General features: G+C 41.5%; 1 protein-coding gene across 1 annotated transcript in view; it reads right to left on the reverse strand.

The window, feature by feature from the left end:
- Positions 1–22,825, reverse strand: part of LOC307176331 (oxygen-regulated protein 1-like) — a 121,174-nt gene that overhangs the window by 50,279 nt on the left and 48,070 nt on the right. Inside the window, exon 2 of the mRNA XM_079902363.1 lies at positions 6,157–6,294. The gene's annotated coding sequence lies outside the window, so the exon portion shown is untranslated. The remainder of the gene's footprint in view (positions 1–6,156; positions 6,295–22,825) is intronic.

The following is a 22,825-nucleotide window of genomic DNA, read 5'->3' on the forward strand; positions in this document are numbered from 1 at the left end:
ACCTCGTTAACCCGTTCATTTTAGGTCTACTGAAAGAACCACCAAAAATGCGTGTGTTAATTATATCCTAAAAGTGGAACTCAATCCAGGATGCCAGCAGATAAATGGCATCTAGGACAACAGCCCAACCCCAACATCCCTAAGACCCACTTCACCCTTAACTACGACCACGTTTCGCCCCAAGGACCAGGATTTAACATTGGACTAAACAGAGCATTTGAACCCCTCCCGCTCTCACGGACACGGACTCTCACGGACACAGCTCCGACTGGAAGCCACAAACAAGTACCATCCACACTTCCAGCCTCTCCCCCCGCCCCCGGTCTGTACCACTTCAGATTTCCCACTGTGTTCTGGTGGCCTGATTTTGCTCCGAGGTTTCCCAACCACATAGCCTTTGAGTCATTCTTGACTCCCCTCTCCCCTTTCCTTCCTGAATCTAACAAACTACCAACAGACCTGCTGCTACTTGTTCCAGCAGAACGCCCTACCGGCCACACAGCGCAAACCTCCATTGTTGGAGCCGCCTTCCAGGGGGAATTCCAGCCCCAGGCGTTCCCGAGGCCCCGTGAAACCCGGGGAGGGACCGCTCAGCCTCTTACTCCCTCCTTTCCTGACTCATGGGGAATCGGCTCTCGGCCGGAGCCCAGGAGGGAGGGAAACAACCGGGCAAGAGCTTCCCACCAGCCCAGAGCATCAGGAACAGGGGGCTTTCCCGCCGGGTGGGCCAGGCTCCAGGAGAGGAATGTCTGAGTTCCAAGGCACAGCCTGGGCTGCAGTCGGTCCCGCCCTCTGAAACCCCTTTGAAGCTGGGCAAACGTCTGGCCAAGGGCAAGCTTGAGAGCTCCTCCACTTACCCTGGGAGGGGCGGTTTCCTGCCTGCCTTTCACAGGACGGAAGTGCAGCAACAATCATTTTGCATGATTCTCAGCTTAGACACCAAAATCTAAAAACCCAATAAAAATAAACTTGATGTGAGATAACGCATCAGACGGGCCAAGACTTATTCAACTACCTTAGAGAACTATTATCATAATATACTTTTTTTCTTTTTTTTATGGTTTAGAGACTCTTTCCCATCAAAATCAGATGAAACATGCCTGGCTCCTTGAACAATTTCAGACCCAGCTCCACCTTGACTGTCCTTCTCCGAACGTGTTCAGGTGGTTGATTTCTCCTAAAACTTGGCACCCAGAGGGAATGCAGGGCTCCTGCGGGGGCCTTGAAGGCAAGCCCTCTGCCCTCACCTTTGCAGTGTTTCCGCAACTCAGCCTCGGCTAAAATCCTTATTCTTTTCCACGTGAACTGCTCCCAAGTTCAGGTCTTCTGTTCTGGATGAAGGGAATTGGGTTTGAAGGCTTTTGTTTGTGTTTTTTGTTTTGTTTTGTTTTTTGGAGAATCAGAGAAAATTAGAACTGAAGAGTTCATAGGAATTGCTATTACGGCATTTTAACCTTGTGGGTTCCAGCCCATTTGTGGCCCAGGAGATCAATTCAATAGGTCACCACCCGCTTTCTCTTTAAAAATGAAATAAAATGGAGTAGAAGATATCAGAGTGCCTTGCATTTATGAATGGCAAGTATTAGTTCATGTAAGTCTTGTTTCAGACTATATATGTGTCTGTGTACCTGGGGGGAGGTGGGCGGCAGTGGTACTAGGTTATGACTACAGTTGAGCTTTGGTCAAAAAATTTAAAAGCCACTGGTCTAGTCCAGCCAGGAACGAGCCGTGTGCTATGATCAACAAGCACCTGTTTGGAATCTAGAGTCAGAAAATCCCTGGGTTTAAGCCTGGGCCCTGACACGCAGGAACGGCATGACCACAGGACGCTGTTAAGCTTCATTGAAACTCAGCCCAATTCCTCACCTACGAAACAGGGAAAACAACAGTATTTTCCTCCAAGAGGTATTAAGGAGAAGCACACTAATTCTCACTTGCAGGGAATAAGCACATTTGTACCATGCGCCGAGAAACGCGCCATGAACTTTGCCTGCGTTATACTTCTGACCTCCAGCATGACAGCGCTTTGTGTTAGATATTACTGCTACCACCCATCAGATGAGGAAAGCGAGGCAGTTTGGTCCAACATGTGAACGTCCACCTTTCACGACACTGGCCCTAAGTCCGCTGTGCCTCTATCCGAAGGTGAGGATGCGCTTAACGTACTTAGCACCATTAGTACTAAGTACTTAGTACTGACGCCAAGGAGCCTTTGCCATTCAGTGCTACTCAAAGGCAGGCCCTTCCCAAGATGAAGGGTTGGTGCTGGAATGCGGCGGATGCCCTGCTTCCCTCACCAGGTGAGTTTTACCTGTTTGGCTCCACTAAGCAATGTACTTCGTGATGAATTTCACTGACCCCTGGCAGGAGCACCTGCCCTCATCCAGGACAGACAGCACGCCATTTCCCACGGGCGGCGCGTGGCCCGCACGCTGAGTAGCACTGTGTGAGACGGTACGGTTACCAGCATCACAGCTATCGTGATGCGCTCGTCCAGACCTGCCCTTTCACTGTCCAAAGCTCTTTTTCCTGCTCCATCAAAGGCAACCTTGTGCCTCCATCCCTGTCCACTGGCAGCCCGTGGAAAAGCCCCCCGAATCTTTACGATATGCCCAGAGGCCCCCATGCTCCTCCCTGGTTTTGCATCACCCGCCCTCCTGCTAAAGCTTGTCTTTTGTGTCTTCCTGGAAGACGCTGATAAGGACGTTGATGGAGATCCGGCCGAGGACAGATCTGCTCTCAGGCACAATGACTGGAACAGTCTCTAATCCACTCAAGGCCTGTGCGCCTCTTCACGGCCGTGTTTGCTTCACTTTCCGAAGCGTGAACAGGGTGGAAGGAAGCCCTGGGAGATGAGCTGCTGTAAGGGCTCCATCTTGTGGTGCACACGTGTCAGTGCACCTGCAGCGCGGAGATGCTGAACTGGCGCAAGGCTGGATGGACAGATAGGGCGTAACAGCACCTGCGAGCTTAGAGGGTATTTGCCTCACTCTCTGGATCTGAACAGTGAATCCTTTTTCCTCACATGTCTCAAAGTAAATCAGACTGGCCCTGTTCCTTCGGTTCACCACTGTGAATTCAATCAGTGTAACACCACCTATTCGCTGCATGGCCCAGAAAAAAATAATTTTAATGAGCTACCTAGGCAAAGAGACAAGATTTTTATAATACTTTCTTCCATCCATAGTTCTACGTCTGAAATGAAAATTCCCTTTCCTTTTGCTCATGATTTGGAAATTAACTCTAAGGAATCCTGGATTTAATGTGGGCGTCTATAAAGAAGGATGCAGTGCTGCCCTAGCCAGGCTGCTTCCTCGTGACCCCCGGGACCGATGCCAGCACCAACACCACGGTCACGCTGGCCCGCTTCTCCCACACCTGGATCCCACCTCCTCCAGGTGTGACGTGATGCTGCCTTCCCCAATCCACTCAGATCTCTACTCCCTTCTAGGGTATGAGACAGCTGGGACCAAGGACGTGTTTCAAACACACAAGCAGGCACGAGTCTTTGATGTGAGTTTAAATGATCCTGTCTCAGTCTGAGCTGGGGGGCAGGGATCAGCTGAGGCTGCACAGGTAAGGCCTGTCGGGGTGGTTAAGAGGGAGCTGAAAGTTGCAAGAAGAATGAGAAGCAGCAGTGCCCTGGGATCATAATAGCAGGAGTATGACTGTGTTTCCTAAAGCAAACTCAGAGCTCAAAACCTGAAAGGGCAAATATGAGAAAAACCGTGTCGTCATTTACGCGGCCTACACACACACAGTGGTGGTATGTTTCGAAAACAGGGAGAACGGAATCCTGCCCAGAGGTTCACTGTCTGGAAGGAGGCTGCCGTGTGAATAAGTAGCTGTACGTGTTCCTAAAACTCTTGCGATGGATGCTTTGAAACAAGAGCAGGCAGGAGTGAGACCTGGTGTGACCTCCGCTCAGGAACCAAACGGATGCATTTTATCTGACCATCCTCTCTACCATCAATTTATAAACTCCCAAACTGGAGGATCTCAACCCCGTAACGCCTCTGGAATTTTGATTATAGTTCTTTCTTAGCCTTGAAACACACTTAGAGTGAATGTAATCGAGCCCCTTAACCTTACAGACGAGAAAAAGACTGGCTGATAAAACAGCATCTTCGTGCAAAGCGTTTGCACTTCTTACACCAGCTGGCTATGCTGCTTGTCTTACAGCTTACTGCTCCATGAAACTGCTTCGAGGGGTCACAGAAATAAACCACATCTTACATATTAAAGACCGGTCACCTTACCCAGTAAATTCCTTTTGGAGGTCTGCCCTTTACTGGAGGAAAGTTATTAAAGTAAAAAGTATACAGTCAGTACCTTAGTAATTAATGAAATAACAAGAAATGCAACCCCTTACTAAGGAGAATGTTTTCACTTAACATTTCTCTTTTTAGTTCACCGGGGAACTTAAGGTAATGGTCTAGGAATATCTTAAGTCTCTCCTCCGTTCCATCTTCCATTGCTGGCATCTCTAGAGCATCATCGAGGGGTAGAGCATTCTTCTTGAAAGCAAAGTGCAGAAATTTGAGATGCTTAATTCAGAACGCTCCTCAACGGGTGACTATTTGGGAATTTGAAAAAGCCTCACCAGTAGGAATTGCCGGTGATATTGGGAAAGTGACATTTTTTTCATGCATTTCCTCTAAAGTAGCAAGTTAGTTGACTTTGGTAAGCAAGGGTAGTAGTTAAACGTGCGTTAAAATAACTAAAGATCTAATATGAACTCCCTGAATATAAAGCAAAATGCCCTGACTTCATTGTCATACGGACAGTAAAAAAAACATGTGTAGCCATCGTATTTACAAATCATTCAAGTGGTCAAGAAGAGAAATTAGATATCACTAAATTCCATAATCCATGTAACTAAGGAGGGTGAGGGTTCAAATTGGCTTTGACCTGAATCTTTCTTTCTTAAGGAAACTGGAGGGAGACACACTGCATTTGGGGGGGGGTCACCCAAATTCTAGTCACATGAGAGCTGTACTTAGTCTGTTTCCAGCCACATGGCCGCTCGAGCTGAACGGAGGAAGATCTGGGGGCAAGGAGTGGAAGGACCCTCTAGAAACAAACGAATAGAATCGTCCGGTATGATATCACTTTCTCTTAACAGCGTACTTGGGGGATAGAAATTCCTGGGCTCTGGAAAGGAAGAGAAGCCTCAGAACAGAGTGTAGACGCTGTTGCCATGGAGACCCACAAGGATTTCAGACTTGGCCCGAAAGCTGGGATTTTAATTCCAGGGAGAGGACTGGAGAAGAAAGAAAGAGGGAGCTGGTACTCAGCCAGCTCCTCAAGACCCAGATGTGTCAAAAGGCTGGCCAGCCTGAGAGGCAGACAAGAAAATTCTGTGTCCTCGTCCCAGGAAGCAGCAAGGAAACTTTCAGTCTCCAGGTACTTTGTATGAAAAAAATGACTTGCAAGAAATCAAAACCTCGGACTATACCCTGTGCAGATGTGAATTTATACCGCCCAAAGGGAGCAGGAACCACACTCAAGAGCTAAACATGAAGATTGGTCCAGGACAGTGAAATCTTGAGACCCGCCCCCCCCGCAAAAACACATGAAAAGCCGTTCCGTAGGAAAATGCGCACAACACGTGGCATTATGGGTCCTCCATGGAGAGGACAGTCCTTGCCGACAGCAAATCAAAATTCAAAGTGACGCGAACGAAACTCCGCACGCAAACACCACTGAAGCTACATGAGGAAGCACCGTGGAAGACAGATGGGCAGACTCGACACAGGAAGAACCAGCACTCAAGAATTAGAGGAAGTGGAAAAACCTGAAAGACACCACTAAAAAAAGATACATTTAAACTTGCGTGGATTAACAAGAGAACATAAGCAATAACAAAAGGCAGGACAGCATTTTCAAAGATCAAGAATATGTGAAAAAAAACAAATATGAAAGGTAGGAATTCAAAAAATGATTCTTTGGATTTCTAGATTCAGCATGGCGACACAGAGAGCTGGAAAGAGAGGCACACCCACCCTGACAACAAGAAAACCGCTGGACAAACTGCAAATTAATTACTTTCCTCGTCCCCCTTAGAGAACTAAGGTCACAGAGCAAATAGCTAACTGGAAATCTTCAAAGAGGCAAGTGCTTGTAGCGAGAAACAGGACCCATGCTTCTCCTTACCTGGCGCAGGTGTTGTCAGAGGCCGTAGAGCCAATAAGAAGATTCAGCTGGATACTTGGAATAACGCGCTAAAAGCTGTGTGGAGGCTGAGGGAGACCTGGAGACCCTGGAGACAGCAGACGGAGCAGGGTGGCAGCTCTACAAGAAATGTTAAAAACAAGTTCTTCAGTCAGAAGGAATGCAATATAGGTCAGAAACTTGGATTTACACAAAGAAATGAAAAGTATTAGAAATGGACCATACGGGGTGGGACGAATTGGGAGATTGGGATTGACATATATACACCACTACGTATAAAGTAGATAACTAATAAGAACCTGCTGTGGAGCACAGGGAACTCCACTCCACTTCGCTGTACGGTAGAAACTAACACAACATTGTAAAACAACTATACGCCCCCCCCAAAAAAAAGAGAAATGGAAAATACGAAGTTAAAATATTTTTTCTCACTTTAATTGCTCTAAAGATAATTGAATGTTTAAGAAAACAATATATTCTTCATTGATAGTTTAAATAAAAGTAGAATATAACAGAAACAAATTTGGGCAAAACCCCAAATACTGGGGGGAAATGGTTCTAAGAGGAAGTCTCAACCAAAATTGAAAATTATTTTGAACTGAATAAACATTAAGACACAACACATCAAACTTTGTGAGATGCAGCTAAAACAGTGCTCAGAGGAAATTCATAGCACTAAAAGCTTATATTAAGGATGAACAAAGATCTGATCTAAATTTTCACCTTAAGAAATTAGAAAATGAAAAGTAAATTAAACCCAAAGCAAGTAGAAGGGATAAAAGAATAATGATGAAGACAGAAATCAATGAAGCTAAAAACAGAAAAACAGGGGACTTCCCTGGTGCCGCAGTGGTTGCGAATCCACCTGACAATGCAGGGGACACGTGTTTGATCCCTGGTCAGGGAAGATCCCACATGCCACGGAGCAGCAAAGTCCATGCACCACAACTACTGAGCCTGTGCTCTAGAGTCCGTGAGCCACAACTACTGAGCCCGTGTGCCACAACTACTGAAGCCCATGTGCCTAGAGCCCATGCTCCGCAACAAGAGAAGCCACCACTATGAGAAGCCCACGCACCACAATGAAGAGTAGCCCCTGCTCGCCACATCCAGAGAAAGGCTGCACAGCAATGAAGACCCAATGCAGCCAAAAATTTAAAAAAATTTTAAAGAAATTTTTTTAAAAAACAGAAAAACAATAGAGAAAACCAATGAAACCAAAGACTGATTCTTTGAAAAAACTCAGTAAAATTGGTAAACCTCTAGTGAGTCTGACCAAGAAAAAAAAAGAGAGAGAAGACATAGATAACAATACCAGGAATGAAAGAGGGAACTTCCCTCTCGACCTCACGGACACTAAAAGGATAACAGGAGAATAAAACAAACAACTGTAGACTCATAAATTTGGCAACTTAAGTGAAATAGACCAGTTCCTTGAAAGATATAAACTACCAAAATTCACTGAAAAAGAAATAGAGTCTGAATAGTGCTATATTTATTAAAGAAATCGAATTTGTAATTGAAAACCTTCCCACACAGGAAACCCCAAGCATAAATGGCTTCTGGTGAATTCTACCATCATTTAGGGAAAAAAAATAATGCCAAATCTACCCAATCTCCTCCAGGGGAAAAAAAAAAAAAAAAGTAGGAAACAATTTCTAAGTCATTTTATGAGGCCAAAATTAAGCTAATATTAAAACCAGACAAAGATATTACAAGAAAAGAAAATTGCAAACCACTATGCTTTGTGAGTCTAGATGTAAATTTCTTCAAAAAAACTTCAGAAAATTGAATCCAGAAATATATACAAAAGACCGACCTAAATAGACATTTCTCCAAAGAAGATATACAGACTGCCAACAAACACATGAAAGAATGCTCAACATCATTAATCATTAGAGAAATGCAAATCAAAACTACAATGAGATATCTCACACCAGTCAGAATGGCCATTATCAAAATATCTAGAAACAATAAATGCTGGAGAGGGTGTGGAGAAAAGGGAACCCTCTTGCACTGCTGGTGGGAATGTGAATTGGTTCAGCCACTATGGAGAACAGTATGGAGGTTCCTTAAAAAACTACGAATAGAACTACCATATGACCCAGCAATCCCACTACTGGGCATATACCCTGAGAAAACCATAATTCAAAAAGAGTCATGTACCAAAATGTTCATTGCAGCTCTATTTACAATAGCCCGGAGATGGAAACAACCTAAGTGCCCATCATCGGATGAATGGATAACGAAGATGTGGCACATATATACAATGGAATATTACTCAGCCATAAAAAGAAACGAAATTGAGCTATTTGTAATCAGGTGGATAGACCTACAGTCTGTCATACAGAGTGAAGTAAGTCAGAAAGAAAAAGACAAATACCGTATGCTAACACATATATATGGAATTTAAGGGAAAAAAATGTCATGAAGAACCTAGGGGTAAGACAGGAATAAAGACACAGACCTACTGGAGAATGGACTTGAGGATATGGGGAGGGGGAAGGGTGAGCTGTGACAGGGTGAGAGAGAGGCATGGACATATATACACTAACAAACGTAAGGTAGATAGCTAGTGGGAAGCAGCCGCATGGCACAGGGATATCGGCTCTGTGCTTTGTGACCTCCTGGAGGGGTGGGATATGGAGGGTGGGAGGGAGGGAGACGCAAGAGGGAAGAGATATGGGGACATATGTATATGTACAACTGATTCACTTTGCTATAAAACAGAAACTAACACACCATTGTAAAGCAATTATACCCCAATAAAGATGTTAAAAAAATAATTAAAAAAATAAAAGCACTAAAAAAAAAAAAGACTATACATGCCAATCAAGCAGGATTCATCCCAGGAATACAAGGCTTGTTCAACATATTTTAAAATCAATTAGTGTAATTCATGATATTAAGAGACTGAAGAAGAAAAACCATATAGATATCTTGGTAGCTTCCAAAAACAGCATTTGACAAAATTCAACATCTATTTGTGATAAAAAAAACTCTCAGCAAACTAGAAATAGAAAAGAAGTTCCTTAACCTTATGGAAAGCATTTACATATTACATAAAAACTGCAACTAACCTCAATGGTAAAAAAAAAAAAAAAAAAGAATGTTTTCCCTCTAAGATGGGAACAAAGACAGGATATCTTCCCTCACCACTCTTGTTCCGTATCAATATCTTGTTCGAAGACTAGAACTTCTGCTGGAAGTTTTTACAATAGGCAGGAAAAAGAAAAGGCATACAAATAGGAAAGAAAGAAATAAAACTGCCTCTATTCTCAGATGACATGACGGTCTTGATGAAAATCCCAATCTACAAAATCATCTCTTAGAACTAAAAAGTGAATTTAACAAGATCACAGGATACATGGCCTATATATAAAAGTCAGTCATCTTCCTATATACAATAAACAATTGGAATTTAAAATTCCAAAAACAATACCATTTACAATAGCACTAAAAATGAAATGCTTAGGTGTAGATCTAATAAAAGAGTCTGTATGCTAAAAATTACAAACACTAATGAAAGAAATGAAAGAAGATCTAAATAAAGAGATCTACCATATTCATGGATTGAAAGACTCAGTATCTTAAGATACCCATCTTGTCAACTGATAAATAGATTCAGTACAGTCCAAATCAAAATTCCAGCAAGTTTTTGTAAATTTAGACAAGTTAATTTTAAAATTTAGATGGGAAGTCAAAGGAAAAAGAAAAGCCAAAACAACTCTGAAAAAGAAGTACAAAGTTGAGGACTCACTCTACCTGACTTCAAATTTTATGATAAAGCTAGTTATCCAGACAGTATGATATTGGTGAAAGAGCATGTGCGTTTCACAATGGAACAGAATAAAAAGCCCAGAAATAGACCCACAGTTCACTTTTGGCAAAAGTACAAAGGCAATTCAATGAAGAAAGTTTTATCTTTCCAACAAATGTTTCTGGAACAACTGAGTATCCATGTGCAAAAAAGTCAAAAAAAAAGAACCTTACAATTATACCCCAATTAAAGATATATGTAATTTTCATTAAAAAAATTTTTAAAAAAGAACCTTAACACATACCTCATACCGTGTACAAAAATTAACCCAGAATAAATCATTGACCTAATTCTAAATCTGAAAGTTTAAAATTTCTAGAAGAAACAGAGAAGAAAATCTGTGTGAACTTGGGTATGGTGACAAGTTTTTAGATGTGATTCTAAAGACATGAGTCATAATAGAAAATTTGATAAATTGTACCCTTAAAATTTTTGAAACTTTTGCCCTGTTAAGAGAATGAAAAGTCAAGCCACAGACTTGGAGAAAAATAATTATGTATCCTATATCTGATAAAAGTCTCATATCCATGTAGAATATATAAAGAACTCTTAAAGCTCAACAATAAGGAACAACCCCCCTTTCAAAATGAACAAAATACATGAAAAGATACTTCTCCAAAGATAATACACAGATGGCAAAAAAGCATATGAAATGATGCATTAACAAAGTTAAATCAGGGAACTCCTTGGCGGTCCAGTGGTTAGGACTCCGCACTCTCACTGCCAAGGGGCCGGGTTCGATCCCTGGTCAGGGAACTAAGATCCCGCATGCTGCATGGTGAGGCAAAAAAAAAAAAAGTTAAATTAAAATCACAAATTGGGACCACTACGTACCTGGGATGGCTAAAATTTAAAAACTAACCATGCAAGACTGGTGAAGATGCAGAGCAACAGGAACCCTCATTCACTGTTGGTGGGAACACAAATGACGCAGCCATTTTGGAAGTTTAACAATTTCTTACAGCGTTAAATACATGCTTACCACATGGACCCAGAAATCCCATGCCTAGGTATTTGCCCAAGTGCACTGAAGACGTGTGTTCTCCTCAAAACCTCTGTGCAAATGTTTCTAACAGCTTTACTCACATCCTCAAACTGGAAACAAACCAAATGTGCTTCGACAGGTGGCTGGATAAACAAACTGTGTCTGTGCACACACCAGAACACTACTCGGACACACAGGACAAACTGTCAGCTCATGCAACAAGGATAAACCTTAAATAAATTTTTCTAAATGAAAGAAGCTGGTCCTGAAAGACTTAATCCTGTAAGATTTCATGTATATGACATTCTGACAAAACGGTGCAGACATACATCACACCAGTGGTTTCCAGGAGTCAAAGGGAGAAGGATTGATTAACTGAAGGGGCTACACAGGGACTGCTAGGGGAGCACTGAACACAAGTCTCCTTGGAAAATGGCAGATCAAGATGACAAAATATTAATAAATGTTCTCCCCATTGATGGGCTTGATCTAAGGGAAGTACATGTGAAATATTGCACCCAGCAAATAGGAAATATTTCTCTGGTTCAAGCATACATGAGATATTAGGAAAGTTAAACATAAACACACATTAAGTCAAAAGGAAATTCAATACATATTTTTTAAATTATATACTGACCACATTGTCGGATCAAAATTCAGTAACAATAAAAATCAGTAACAAAAAGGTTGCCAATGTCCCCCCCAACACACATACTTTTCTTTAGAAACTACAAAGCACACTTCTAAATAATTCATGGATCAAAGGAGAAATCATACGAAAAATTACTAAATATTTAGATTTAAGTGAGGGTGAAAGTGATATATATTTTTTCCATCATCACATTTGCACATACACACACATATAAATGTGTTATATAAATATAAATACATACTTTTAAATATGTAAAAATATATATATATGCACACACACACACACACACACAAATAAGATGATGGAAAATAAGAGAGAAAGGACAAGAAATGTAGAAAAAACAGAGGATAAGTTCAAGAGTGCTAACATCTGAATAATAGTTTTTCCATAAAGACATAAAAAATAGTGACAGTTTTATCCTAGAAATAATTATAGAAATTTCCCTACTACTGAACGAAATGAGTTTCCAAACTGAATGGGCTTACTAAGTTCCCAGGACAATAAAAGAAAAAGACCCACACCAAGGCAGGTAATAGAGACAGATAAAAATTACATATATTTCAGAAACTGTTAAGAATCCCATGAAATGATCAGGAATAATATGCACCCCTCTCAGGAAGCTGCTGAAGAATGCAGTCTATCAAAACAATAGCATAGCCAGAGCGGTAAAAACCAGATGCGGGAACCAGTGGCAGAACTTTGGAGAAAGTCCCCTTTGCCTTTCTCTGGTGTTCAAGCCACTGGTCCCTGGCATAACAGTGAAGAGAAATCCCTGGACAGGATCCCCAGAGCAGGCCTAGAGCACAAGAAGTAAAGATTGGAAGAAGCAGACAGAGGATTCTAGGAGGGTTATCTCTGAGAAAGAGATAAAATCAATCAAATACCTGATGTGTGTGGCCAGTGAGAAGAGATTTAAACTTACGGAGGAGACCTTGGGAAGGAAAGAAGGATAAGAAAGTAGAAAACCAAGGAAAACAAAAATCAAAAGCCTATTATTAACTTGAGGGAGGAAAAAGATTGCGAAACAGGAAATGTAATCACAGTATACTGCATAGCTCTTCTGTGAATAATACTTATATATCCATACAATAGTGTAAACACTGAGTATCGATTTAATGTAAAATGGTGACATTGACTCTCTAGGAGGACAGAAGGAGAGGAAGGATATGGGAGCACCTGTTATCTTTCACAGCAGGAGGTCAGTAGATAATAAACTGAAACACCAAGCAATGAGAATACATCACGTTAATTAGAAATAAAGAGATAAACACAAAGGAAACTGTTTAAAAAGTTGAAAGCTAGTTGCCCTTGTGGACTGCGAACAGGGATGGGGATAGTGGGAAGGGAATGCTTCTTGTATTAAAATTCTTGGTGATACTTGAAGCTAAATACATGTAATACTCTGTGGGCTACCACAAAAATCAATATTCAGAGAGAATGTACATGCTTAAGTATAAATACTAGGAAAAAGGGAAATGAACAAACTAAGCATACAACTCTAGGAGTTCCTAAAAGAACACAGTTAACCCAAAGAAAGGAAAATGAAATAAATAATGGAACATGATGAACTAAGGAAATTAAAGAAAAGAGAGATCGATAGAAGCAAAGACTGAATCTTTGCAACAAACCAATAAAACAGATTTTACTCTTTCCATGAAAAAACAGGTCATAAAAGACACAGTAAAACTTTAAGACATCATAAAAGAATACTCCAAACAACTTTATGGCAATAAACCTGACAACTTAAATGGAGTGGAAAATACGAATTGCCAAAATTAACTCAAAAAGAAATTGGAAATATGAATAGACATAAAACATTAAAGAAACTGAATGAGTCGTCAATGTCAGAAAATCTCCAGGTCTAAGCAGTTTTAAAGGCGAGTTTCACCACAACTTTGAGGAATAGATAATTCCTATCTTTACATTAACCCACTCAAGAAAACAGAAAAAGAATGAAGACTAAACTCTTTCTTTTGACATTTATAAACCTTGATATCAAAAACAGATGGAATAGGGCTTCCCCGGTGGTACAGTGGTTGGGAGTCCCCCTGCCGATGCAGGGGACACGGGTTCGTGCCCCGGTCCGGGAAGATCCCACATGCCGCGGAGCGGCTGGGCCCGTGAGCCATGGCTGCTGAGCCTGCGCGGCCAGAGCCTGTGCTCCGCAACGGGAGAGGCCACAACAGTGAGAGGCCCGCGTACCAAAAAAAAAAAAAAAAAAAAAAAAAAAACAGATGGACTAGCATGAGAAAGGAAGCTTGTCGGCTGATCTCAGTTTTATGTTGTGGTAGTTGCAATAGTACTAATGGATAAAATCTACTGAGAACTTTATACGTGTCAGGTGCTGTTATAATGGCATTTTGGTTGTTTCTGTATTGAGATATAATTGATATATATACAAAGAACTGCACATATTTATGAATAAAATTTGATGAGTTTGGACATATGCAAACACCATGATACCATCACCACAATCAAGGTAATAAACACATCCATCACCTTCCAGTTTTCTTGTATCCCTTTGTTTTTTTTTTTTGATTTTGTGTGTGTATGTATGTGCGGTAAGAACACAACATGAGTATTGCCCTCTTAACAAATTCTGAACGCACACAGTACAGGTACCAGGTTGTACAGCAGATTCTAGAACTCATAGAGCATAACTGCAACTATACCCACAAAATAACTCCCGCTTCCCCTGCTCTCAGGGTATTATAAGTACTAACTTATTTAAAAACAGCCTTATCTAGAGGGTACTATTATTATGCCTATTTTATCAGTCAGGATACTAAGGCACAGGTAGTTAAGTAACTTGCGTGTGACTGGACTCAAGCAGTCCTCCAGAGTTCTGTAGTAGTGAAGCTCAGTGCAGACCATCAGTGGAGGACAACCCTAGTTCCACCTGATCATTTGAGGACATAGAACTGATACAGTGCAGGTGCACAGCTGGACCAGGGTAAAAATACTAGCCAACAGAATAAAACAAGAATAAGAAATATTACCAAGTGCTGAAAAGGAAACACAAGTATTTTATTTATTTATTATTATTTATAGACAATATAACTGTCTACATAAAAATCCAAGAGGATCTATAGACAACCTATTAGAACTAATGAGTTCTTCAGCAAGATTGCTGAATAAAAGTTCATGATTTACTAAATACCTACAAAAATCTATCAGGAACGTCACCTTTCAAAAATCTCATTCAAAGTTCAACCAAAATTGCAAGGTACCCATAAAGAAATCTAAAAAAGGATGTATAAGATATGTATTAAGAAAATTTACAGTACTTTCTTGAAGGCTTTTACAGAAGACCTAAGTAAATACGAAAAATGCTATGTTCATGAACAGGAAAGCTCAACATCGTAACCATGATAATTTCCCCCAAATAGATCTATAAATGTAGTGTTATTCTAATCATGATACTAACCACATTTTTCAAAGACAACTCTAGTAACTCATTTGAAGATGCACTTTTGGAGAGTAAGGTGAAGGGAGAAGAAGGAAAATTCCCTACCAAATACTGACGTATCGTAAAGCTATAATAAATTTTTAAAAGTGTAGAGTTCATGAAAGAATACACAAATAAACTTGGAAAAGAATAGAGGGACTAGAAGCATACCGTTGTATATACGGGAACTTGGTATATAATGGGAATTGCACTGCAAATCTAATCAAAAGCTTTATTCAATATATTGTTTCAGGAAATGGCTTAGCCAATTCCTACCTCATTTTCTACTCAAAGGAATCCTAATAAAGATCTAGATGGGAAAAGGCAAGACTATGAAAACTTTTAGAACATAATATGTGAGAATACACATCCCTGGCATCGAGGTAGGGAAAGTTTTTCAAAACAAGATGAAACTCGTCAACCATAAAAAAGAAAGATTAGTAAAACTGACAAAGTTAAAATAAAATCTTCCATATGAAGAAAGACACCATAAACATTGTTATGAGACAAATTACAGACTGGGAGAAAATATCTGACTTGTGTACAATGGACAAAGCATTACAGTCAACCCTCACTATGTGAAGATTCCATGTGTGTGAATTCACCGACTTGCTAATATTTATTAGGAACCCGCACATCCATACTTGTGGTGCCTTCGTAGCCATTCCAGCCGTGCACAGAGAAGTGAACATTTTGACTAATCTGACACGTACATTCCCAGCAGAGGCCAAACAAGGCTACATTCTGCCTTCTTGTTTCAACACTCATGCAGTACATGAGTCCGTTTTGAAGTCTATTTAGTGCCATATTTTCTCATTTTTGTGACTTTTGTTGGTGAACTCATGATTTTAAATGTCTCCCAAGCTGAAGTGCTATCTAGTGTCCTAGGTGCAAAAAGGCTGTGATGTGACTTAAGGAGAAAGCATATGTATACGTATTAGAGAAGCTTTGTTCAGGCATGAGTTATGGGGCTGTTGCTTGTGAGCTCAATATTAATGAAGCAACAATATAAATGAGGTGCCTTTAAACAAAAACACACATAAAACAAGGTTATGTATTGATCTGCTGACAGAAATATAGCAGCCAAAGGCTCACAAGAACCTGACCCCCTATTTCCTCTAGAAGCAATGGTTCTGTATTTGCTAATTCGGTGTTCGCGGTGACTTTCTACAACAATGAGAATAATGAGAATTGACCATACTTTCATGAGTATAAAGATCCACAAATCAAAAGGGGAAGAGAAACAACTTGACAGAAACATGGCAAAGCAGACAAAGAATCAGGACACAGAAGACACCAGGAGGCCAGTAAGTATGAAAAGACGCCCAGGCTTCTCCATTCATAAGGAAAATGCAAAATAAAACCACAGGCTGTCTTGTCACAGCTATCAAATTAGCAAAAACAATACTAATGTTGATAGAGGAGAGAACAGAACTCTCAAACAGGCATTGTTGTGGGAATTGTGACTTTTATTAATTTGGAGAGCAATGTGGTGATTTCTATTACGGTTGATAATATGCAATTCCTATGACCCAACAAATCCACTTCTAGGTAGACAGCTTAGAGATAACCATTGGTATTGAGTTCAAAAAAATGAAGTGTCTAAATGGGCATCGATACGGCAGTGGGTAAGTAAACTCTGTGTCATGCATTAGGGAAAGTCAATAAACTAGATGTACGTATATCAATATAAACAAATCTCAAAAACATTTTGCAGACTGAAAACATTATAAAAAATATGTATTACAACAATTACATAAATTTTTAAAGCACATATTGTTTACAGGTACACAAAAACCTATATAAGAATGATGCAATAATACACATTATTTCAAAGAGGAAGGAAATAGTACTGGGGATCAATAATAATATATAATATTAATACTAAAATCTTTACTTATAGTATAAACACATTCAGTTAATCTTCAAAATAGTCCTATGAAGTAGGTATCACTACCTTATAATATTTATGTTATAAACATTATAGTATTTCAGATGAGAAAACTGAGGCATAATTAAGCAACATACCAGGAAGTCCTCCTAACTGCAATGTTAAAACAGGTACAATATAAGTCTCAGGATCTTCCTCGGGTTTTTGAGTTTGTAAAATCTAACTGAACAACTGGCTCACGTGCCTGGTGAGAGCTGGGCCTCCATGGCCCTTGCTTCTCTCAAAGAGGAACCTTGACAGATGCCACGGCTGGGCACACAGGCTGTCAGACACATGGGTCCTTCCTCGATTTTACTAATTCATGATAACCTGAGACAACACCAATAAGACATCATTTTATACCCTTTTATGCCCTTCAGAAGCGGAACCCTAGAGCTCCTCTGATGAATCTGGTCAAGATGTCCGTCCCCTTTTCATTCCAGTCTGTTATTTCAAATACTTTATTTACTCAGCAACTTTTGGTGTGAGTCAGACTGGCAAATGCAGAATAACTTCGGCAGTCAGTTCCGGTATTTGGGTGATGTGTGGAATTTGATCTATACAGGGCTGGAACCACAGAAGTGGAAGAGACACAGCCCCTCATTCTACAAAGTGGCTTCCGCAGTACCACATTCAGGGTCAAAACTAGAACCCTACCCCATTTTCTCAAAAATATTAACTCAGAAAAATAAGCTTTAGAACACTGAGAGCTTCTAGCAGTAAAAGCTGTTCGGAACACTTGTGTGCAGTTTGATTTCCTCCATGTGGATAACCCTGAAAGCATAAAAACAACAGCAGGATGCTTGCAAGGTACCAAGCTAACCGCTCACACAGCTGCAGCCTGTCACTGAGTAGCTTATGTGGGGACCAGAAGTGTGGAATTGCACACAGACAACTCTCCCTCGTTATGAGCACTAATGGAAACCAAAATTAGTTTGTCCTGTTTTTCCTCCTTCCAAATGAAGCATGTTAAAATCCTCATCTCTATTAAGAAACATCTTCAAAAAAAAGAAAAAGAAAGTTGCAAGGACGTGAATGTACTGTTCCGTGAGTATTTTCTTACTTACCGTGACACGTTTATACTCTGACCCACCCTTACAAGTGACCCAGCAAAACTCTACATCTCAAATCCCACACGAAAAAGGAGAAAACAACACTCTAAGATGCACGTAACGGCCTCTAGCGTATCTTAGCTGACTCAGCGGTGCTATTCCAACACATATGATTTTTTAAAAGCCTGATGATCCATGGATACTTCCTTTACACCATGCGAACGTGCCCATAAGCAAGTACGAACACTGCACCGGCTCTCATGAAAATCTCATTCTAAACCCCATTAAAATGGAGAGTAGTAGGGACTGGGGTTCTAGTTACTAAACATAAACGACAAGCCCTTCCATGTGATAATTTCTTAATAAACTACATTTTTAAAGTCAGAACACTATAATTTGGAATGTACTTACATATTTTTTTCACTGAACATAAAAGCTTGAAAATACATGAATCTTAAGAACAATAAAGTAAATTGAGAAACCTAGCTTAGTAAAAGTGTAAGAAAAATATATTTGCGCTCTGATTCAAATTCTAATATTTTTTGATTGATATAAAAAAAATGGCCACTAGTATTTTTGGAGCCTGAGCAGCGCATACAATAAAAATGAAATAGGGAGAGTTTTTCCTTCCTTTTGTTGTCCCTCTTGGCTCAAACTTCTTATAAAAATACACATCCCTTCCCCATCGGATGTTAACTTTGCGTCATGGAGAAAACGGGGACCATCACGCAGGGGGACCTCACCTTCCAACCACCACAGAGCAAGGCACGTGCTTCTGTACCATCCGGAGTGCTCCACCTAGTGCTCTCAGCGAAATACTCCATCGAAGGCCCGGTGCCTTTCCACTTCTGAGTTCCATTTACAGCCTAGGTCCACTGTTCTCTTCCTTTGTCGTATCAAACATGCTCTAGATGGGCTTCCCTGGTGGCACAGTGGTTGAGAGTCCGCCTGCCGATGCAGGGGACACGGCTTCGTGCCCCGGTCCGGGAAGATCCCACATGCCGCGGAACGGCTGGGCCCGTGAGCCATGGCCGCTGGGCCTGCGCGTCCGGAGCCTGTGCTCCGCAACGGGAGAGGCCACAACAGTGAGAGGCCCGCGTACCGAAAAAAAAAAAAAAAAAAAAAAAAAAAACAACGTAGTAGTCACACAATTACACCATATGCTGGTACTGATATGCTGTGCCTGAAATATTTTTAATATTTAAATATTTTAAAATTAAGTCACGCAAGTGAAAAGATTATTTGGCAAAGCCAGTAGTTTCCCTCAAATAAATCATTGTAAACAGATTGAGCACAACAGCTCCTCCAGAAAAAGTTCTTCTTTTAAATATGGGGATGAGAGCTTAAAACAAGGCACCACAGAGCAAAAGGGATGCAGACCATAAGAGTACAGGGGCTGGACCACATCCCGGGGTGGAATCCGGGCTCTGCCATTCTCTCGCTGTTTGACGAGATGGGGAGGGGCAAGTTATTCAGCCCCCTCACCCTGTATCACCCTCCCAATCTCATTCCTCTCCCTCCCCTGCAGAGACCCAATATCCCCAATTTGGTTTCAAATATTCCCATGCGTGCATTTTTTTAAGTAAGAATACATATAATTGTAAATAAAATATAATTCTGTTTTGTATTTTTTACACTTTAAATAAACAGGAGACTGCACACTTCTGTAACTTGCCGTTTTGCCCAACATCACCTTTGGTATTTATCTATGTTAATACTTAGAGCTATAGTTTATTTATTTTCATAAAAGTATACCTATAGGTTATAGGGCATCTTTAATTTTATTAAATATTATCAAATTGCTCAGAAAGTAGTAGCACCAATTGATACCCTCACCAGCAGCCTGAGGGTTTTTTGCCTTACAGCTCAGTAAGTGTCTGCCCATCTGGTGGATGAGAAATAATACACACTGCACTTTCAACTGCCATTTATTCACCTAGAAACTGGAGGGGGGTGGGGGGAGCCTCTTGCATTACGTTTATTCGCCATTCCAACACCCTCTTCTTGGTTCTTATTTATATCTCCTGCCTATTTTCTCTTGGGTTGTTTGTCTTTCTCTTCTTGACTTTTAGGAACTTATTATATATTTTTTAATTAATTTATTTTATTTATTTTTGGCTGCGTTGGGGCTTCGTTGCTGTGCGCTGGCTTTCTCTCGTTGCAGCGAGCGGGGGCTGCTCTTCGTTGTGGTGCACGGGCTTCTCGTTACGGTGGCTTCTCTTGTTGCGGAGCACGGGCTCTAGGCACGCGGGCTTCAGTAGTTGTGGCACACGGGCTTCAGTAGTTGTGGCTCTCGGGCTCTAGAGCCCAAGCTCAGTAGTTGTGGCGCATGGGCTTAGTTGCTCCGTGGCATGTGGGACCTTCCAGGACCAGGTCTGGAACCCGTGTCCCCTGCATTGGCAGGTGGATTCTTTAACCACTGTGCCACCAGGGAAGCCCTTGCATATTTTTTATACTAAAGCTTTGTCAAGTTGTGCAATGCAAATTTTTTTCCAGTTTTTAGTTTGTCTTTTAACTCTGCTGATGGTGCCTTTTGATGTCCTAAAATTTTAATTTTTAATTTACTTGAATTTATTAATTATGATTTGTGCTTTTTGTGTTTGTTGTGCTTTTTTCCCCCAAAACTTACTCCTTGCCCTGACATGATAAAACGCTGTCCCATGTTTTTTTCAAATAAAATTCTGAAGATCCATCTTAAACTGAGTGTGTGTGTGTGTGTTTGTAAGTGTGAGATGGCTTTTACTTTCTTCCACATCCATTAATGTATCTTATTTTTCATCAACTCTTAGGACAGAGTAGATATTAGCAGAGTGGACAGATGAGGAAAATAAAAACCAGGGAATATATTTGGCCCAAGGACACACAGCTTGTCAGTGACCAAGAAGGTCAAAGTGAGCATCTTCTTCGACTAAATGACCTCCAGGCATGTCGAGCTCATCAGCATTTAAATCCGGAATCTTATCTTCACCCCCTCCCTCCACCTGCCGCCCCCTGCACAGGGAGCAGCTGTGCACCTAGCCTGGTGCGCAGCCTCGACCTGCAGGGCTAGCTGAGTGTCAGGTTTTCCAAAAGCTGCCTGAGTGTCCCGCCCCACCTCCACCAGAGATTAGAATACAATCGGTCTGGGTGAGGCCAGGCATTGATAAGTCCTGAAGCTCCCCAGACCATTTTAATATTTATCTATCAGGGCCGTGAGCCCCTGGAGCAGTGCCCCACACCCCCTGTTTAGTGATGTCAGGGTATTTGGGGGTGTTGCACTGGGGGGTGATACTGTCATCCAGTGGCCAGAGGCCAGGGATGCCGCTAAACAGCCTGTGATGCACGGGATGTACACCCCCCATGACAAAGAATTGTGTGGCCCCAAAAGTCAACAGCTGAGGCTGAGAAACCTGGACGTGGAGTCTTTCTGCTCACAAGGTAGCCCCTGACCACAGCACGGCCACCGGCACCAAGGACCTTGCCATGGATGCGAGGTCTCTAGTTCCTCCCCAGACCTACTGGTCGGAATCTAGTACAGGACCCCCTTAAAGTCTGAGAAGCCTTGCGCTGGACTGTGTCCCCTGCAAATCCAATCAGATAACAAATCCTGTCAATAGGTCCCTTAATTATCTCCAAAATTGTCCTCCCTTCTGCCCTAGGGTCAGTCTCTCAATCCAGCACTTCATCACTTGTCATCCCACCTATTACAATAACCCTCCAATCGGACCACCTTCTTCCAGCCTAGTAGAGATCTTTACCTTCTTTGAGAGTTAAGAAACATTGTAAGATGGAAGGAAAGAGCTGGACCTTCCCAGGGGAAAACACACACACATATACACACACACGCACACACACACACTCACACATGCTCACATATTCCTACCGTATTACATACAATTTCAAAGGGTTCATAGAACCTCTGAAGCCCTCCTTGGACACTTCCAGGTAAGAACCACCACCTGATCTCTGAGCAGAGGGCTTGTTCTAACATGCAGATGGGACCATCTGAATCCCCCCCTGACAGTTCCAGCTCTTAGTACAGCTCACTCCAGCCAACCTAAGTCTTAGCAGTTGCTCTGCGTGCCGGTGAGCACTCCTCTGAGCCTGCAGATGCTGCTTCCCTGCCGGACACAGCTTTCCTCCTGGGTGCTGGCTCTCCATCCAGACCCAGCTCAAGGATCACTTTCCCTGGGAAACCTTTACTGACCTCTCAGCTCCAACCCCACCTTCGCTCTCAGCTAGATTCTCCTTCTTTGTGGTCTCTTAGTTCCCAGAGAGCCTACCTGCTGTAGCCCTTCCTGGCTGGCGTGTATTATGTTGTGGGTTTTTTTTTCTTTTTTTTGTATGAGTCTCCCATCACACCTGGGTCAGCAAGGGTATTCATCATCTCTGCCACCTCCATGCCTGGCACAAACAGGAGCTCAATAAAGGTTGCTGGTAAATTTAAAGGAACAATAAAGCTAGTGTTCTTTTCACTCTGTCATGTATTGCTCTCAATTTATGCTTTGGTGACTTTGTATTTTTCCCTTATCATTAGTGAAATGCCTTATTTCATAATCAGGGCAGTGAGTGGGTGTTCATGATATTACTCTTTATACATATTCTTTATATTCTGGAAACATTTTATATTCATAATTAAAAACTCTTAAAAGGTATGATCACAATAAACAAGTGAATGCCTAGGTGTCGCCTGGGTTCTGTGGAAACGCAGCCCCAGATCCACCGTCCTGTGATGCTGCTCATTGAGACGCAGTTCTGATTTCCCCAAGAGTCTTCCTCTGGGAC

This window comes from Stenella coeruleoalba, assembly GCF_951394435.1.
Source record: "Stenella coeruleoalba genome assembly, chromosome: 17".
Lineage (NCBI taxonomy): Eukaryota > Metazoa > Chordata > Mammalia > Artiodactyla > Delphinidae > Stenella > Stenella coeruleoalba.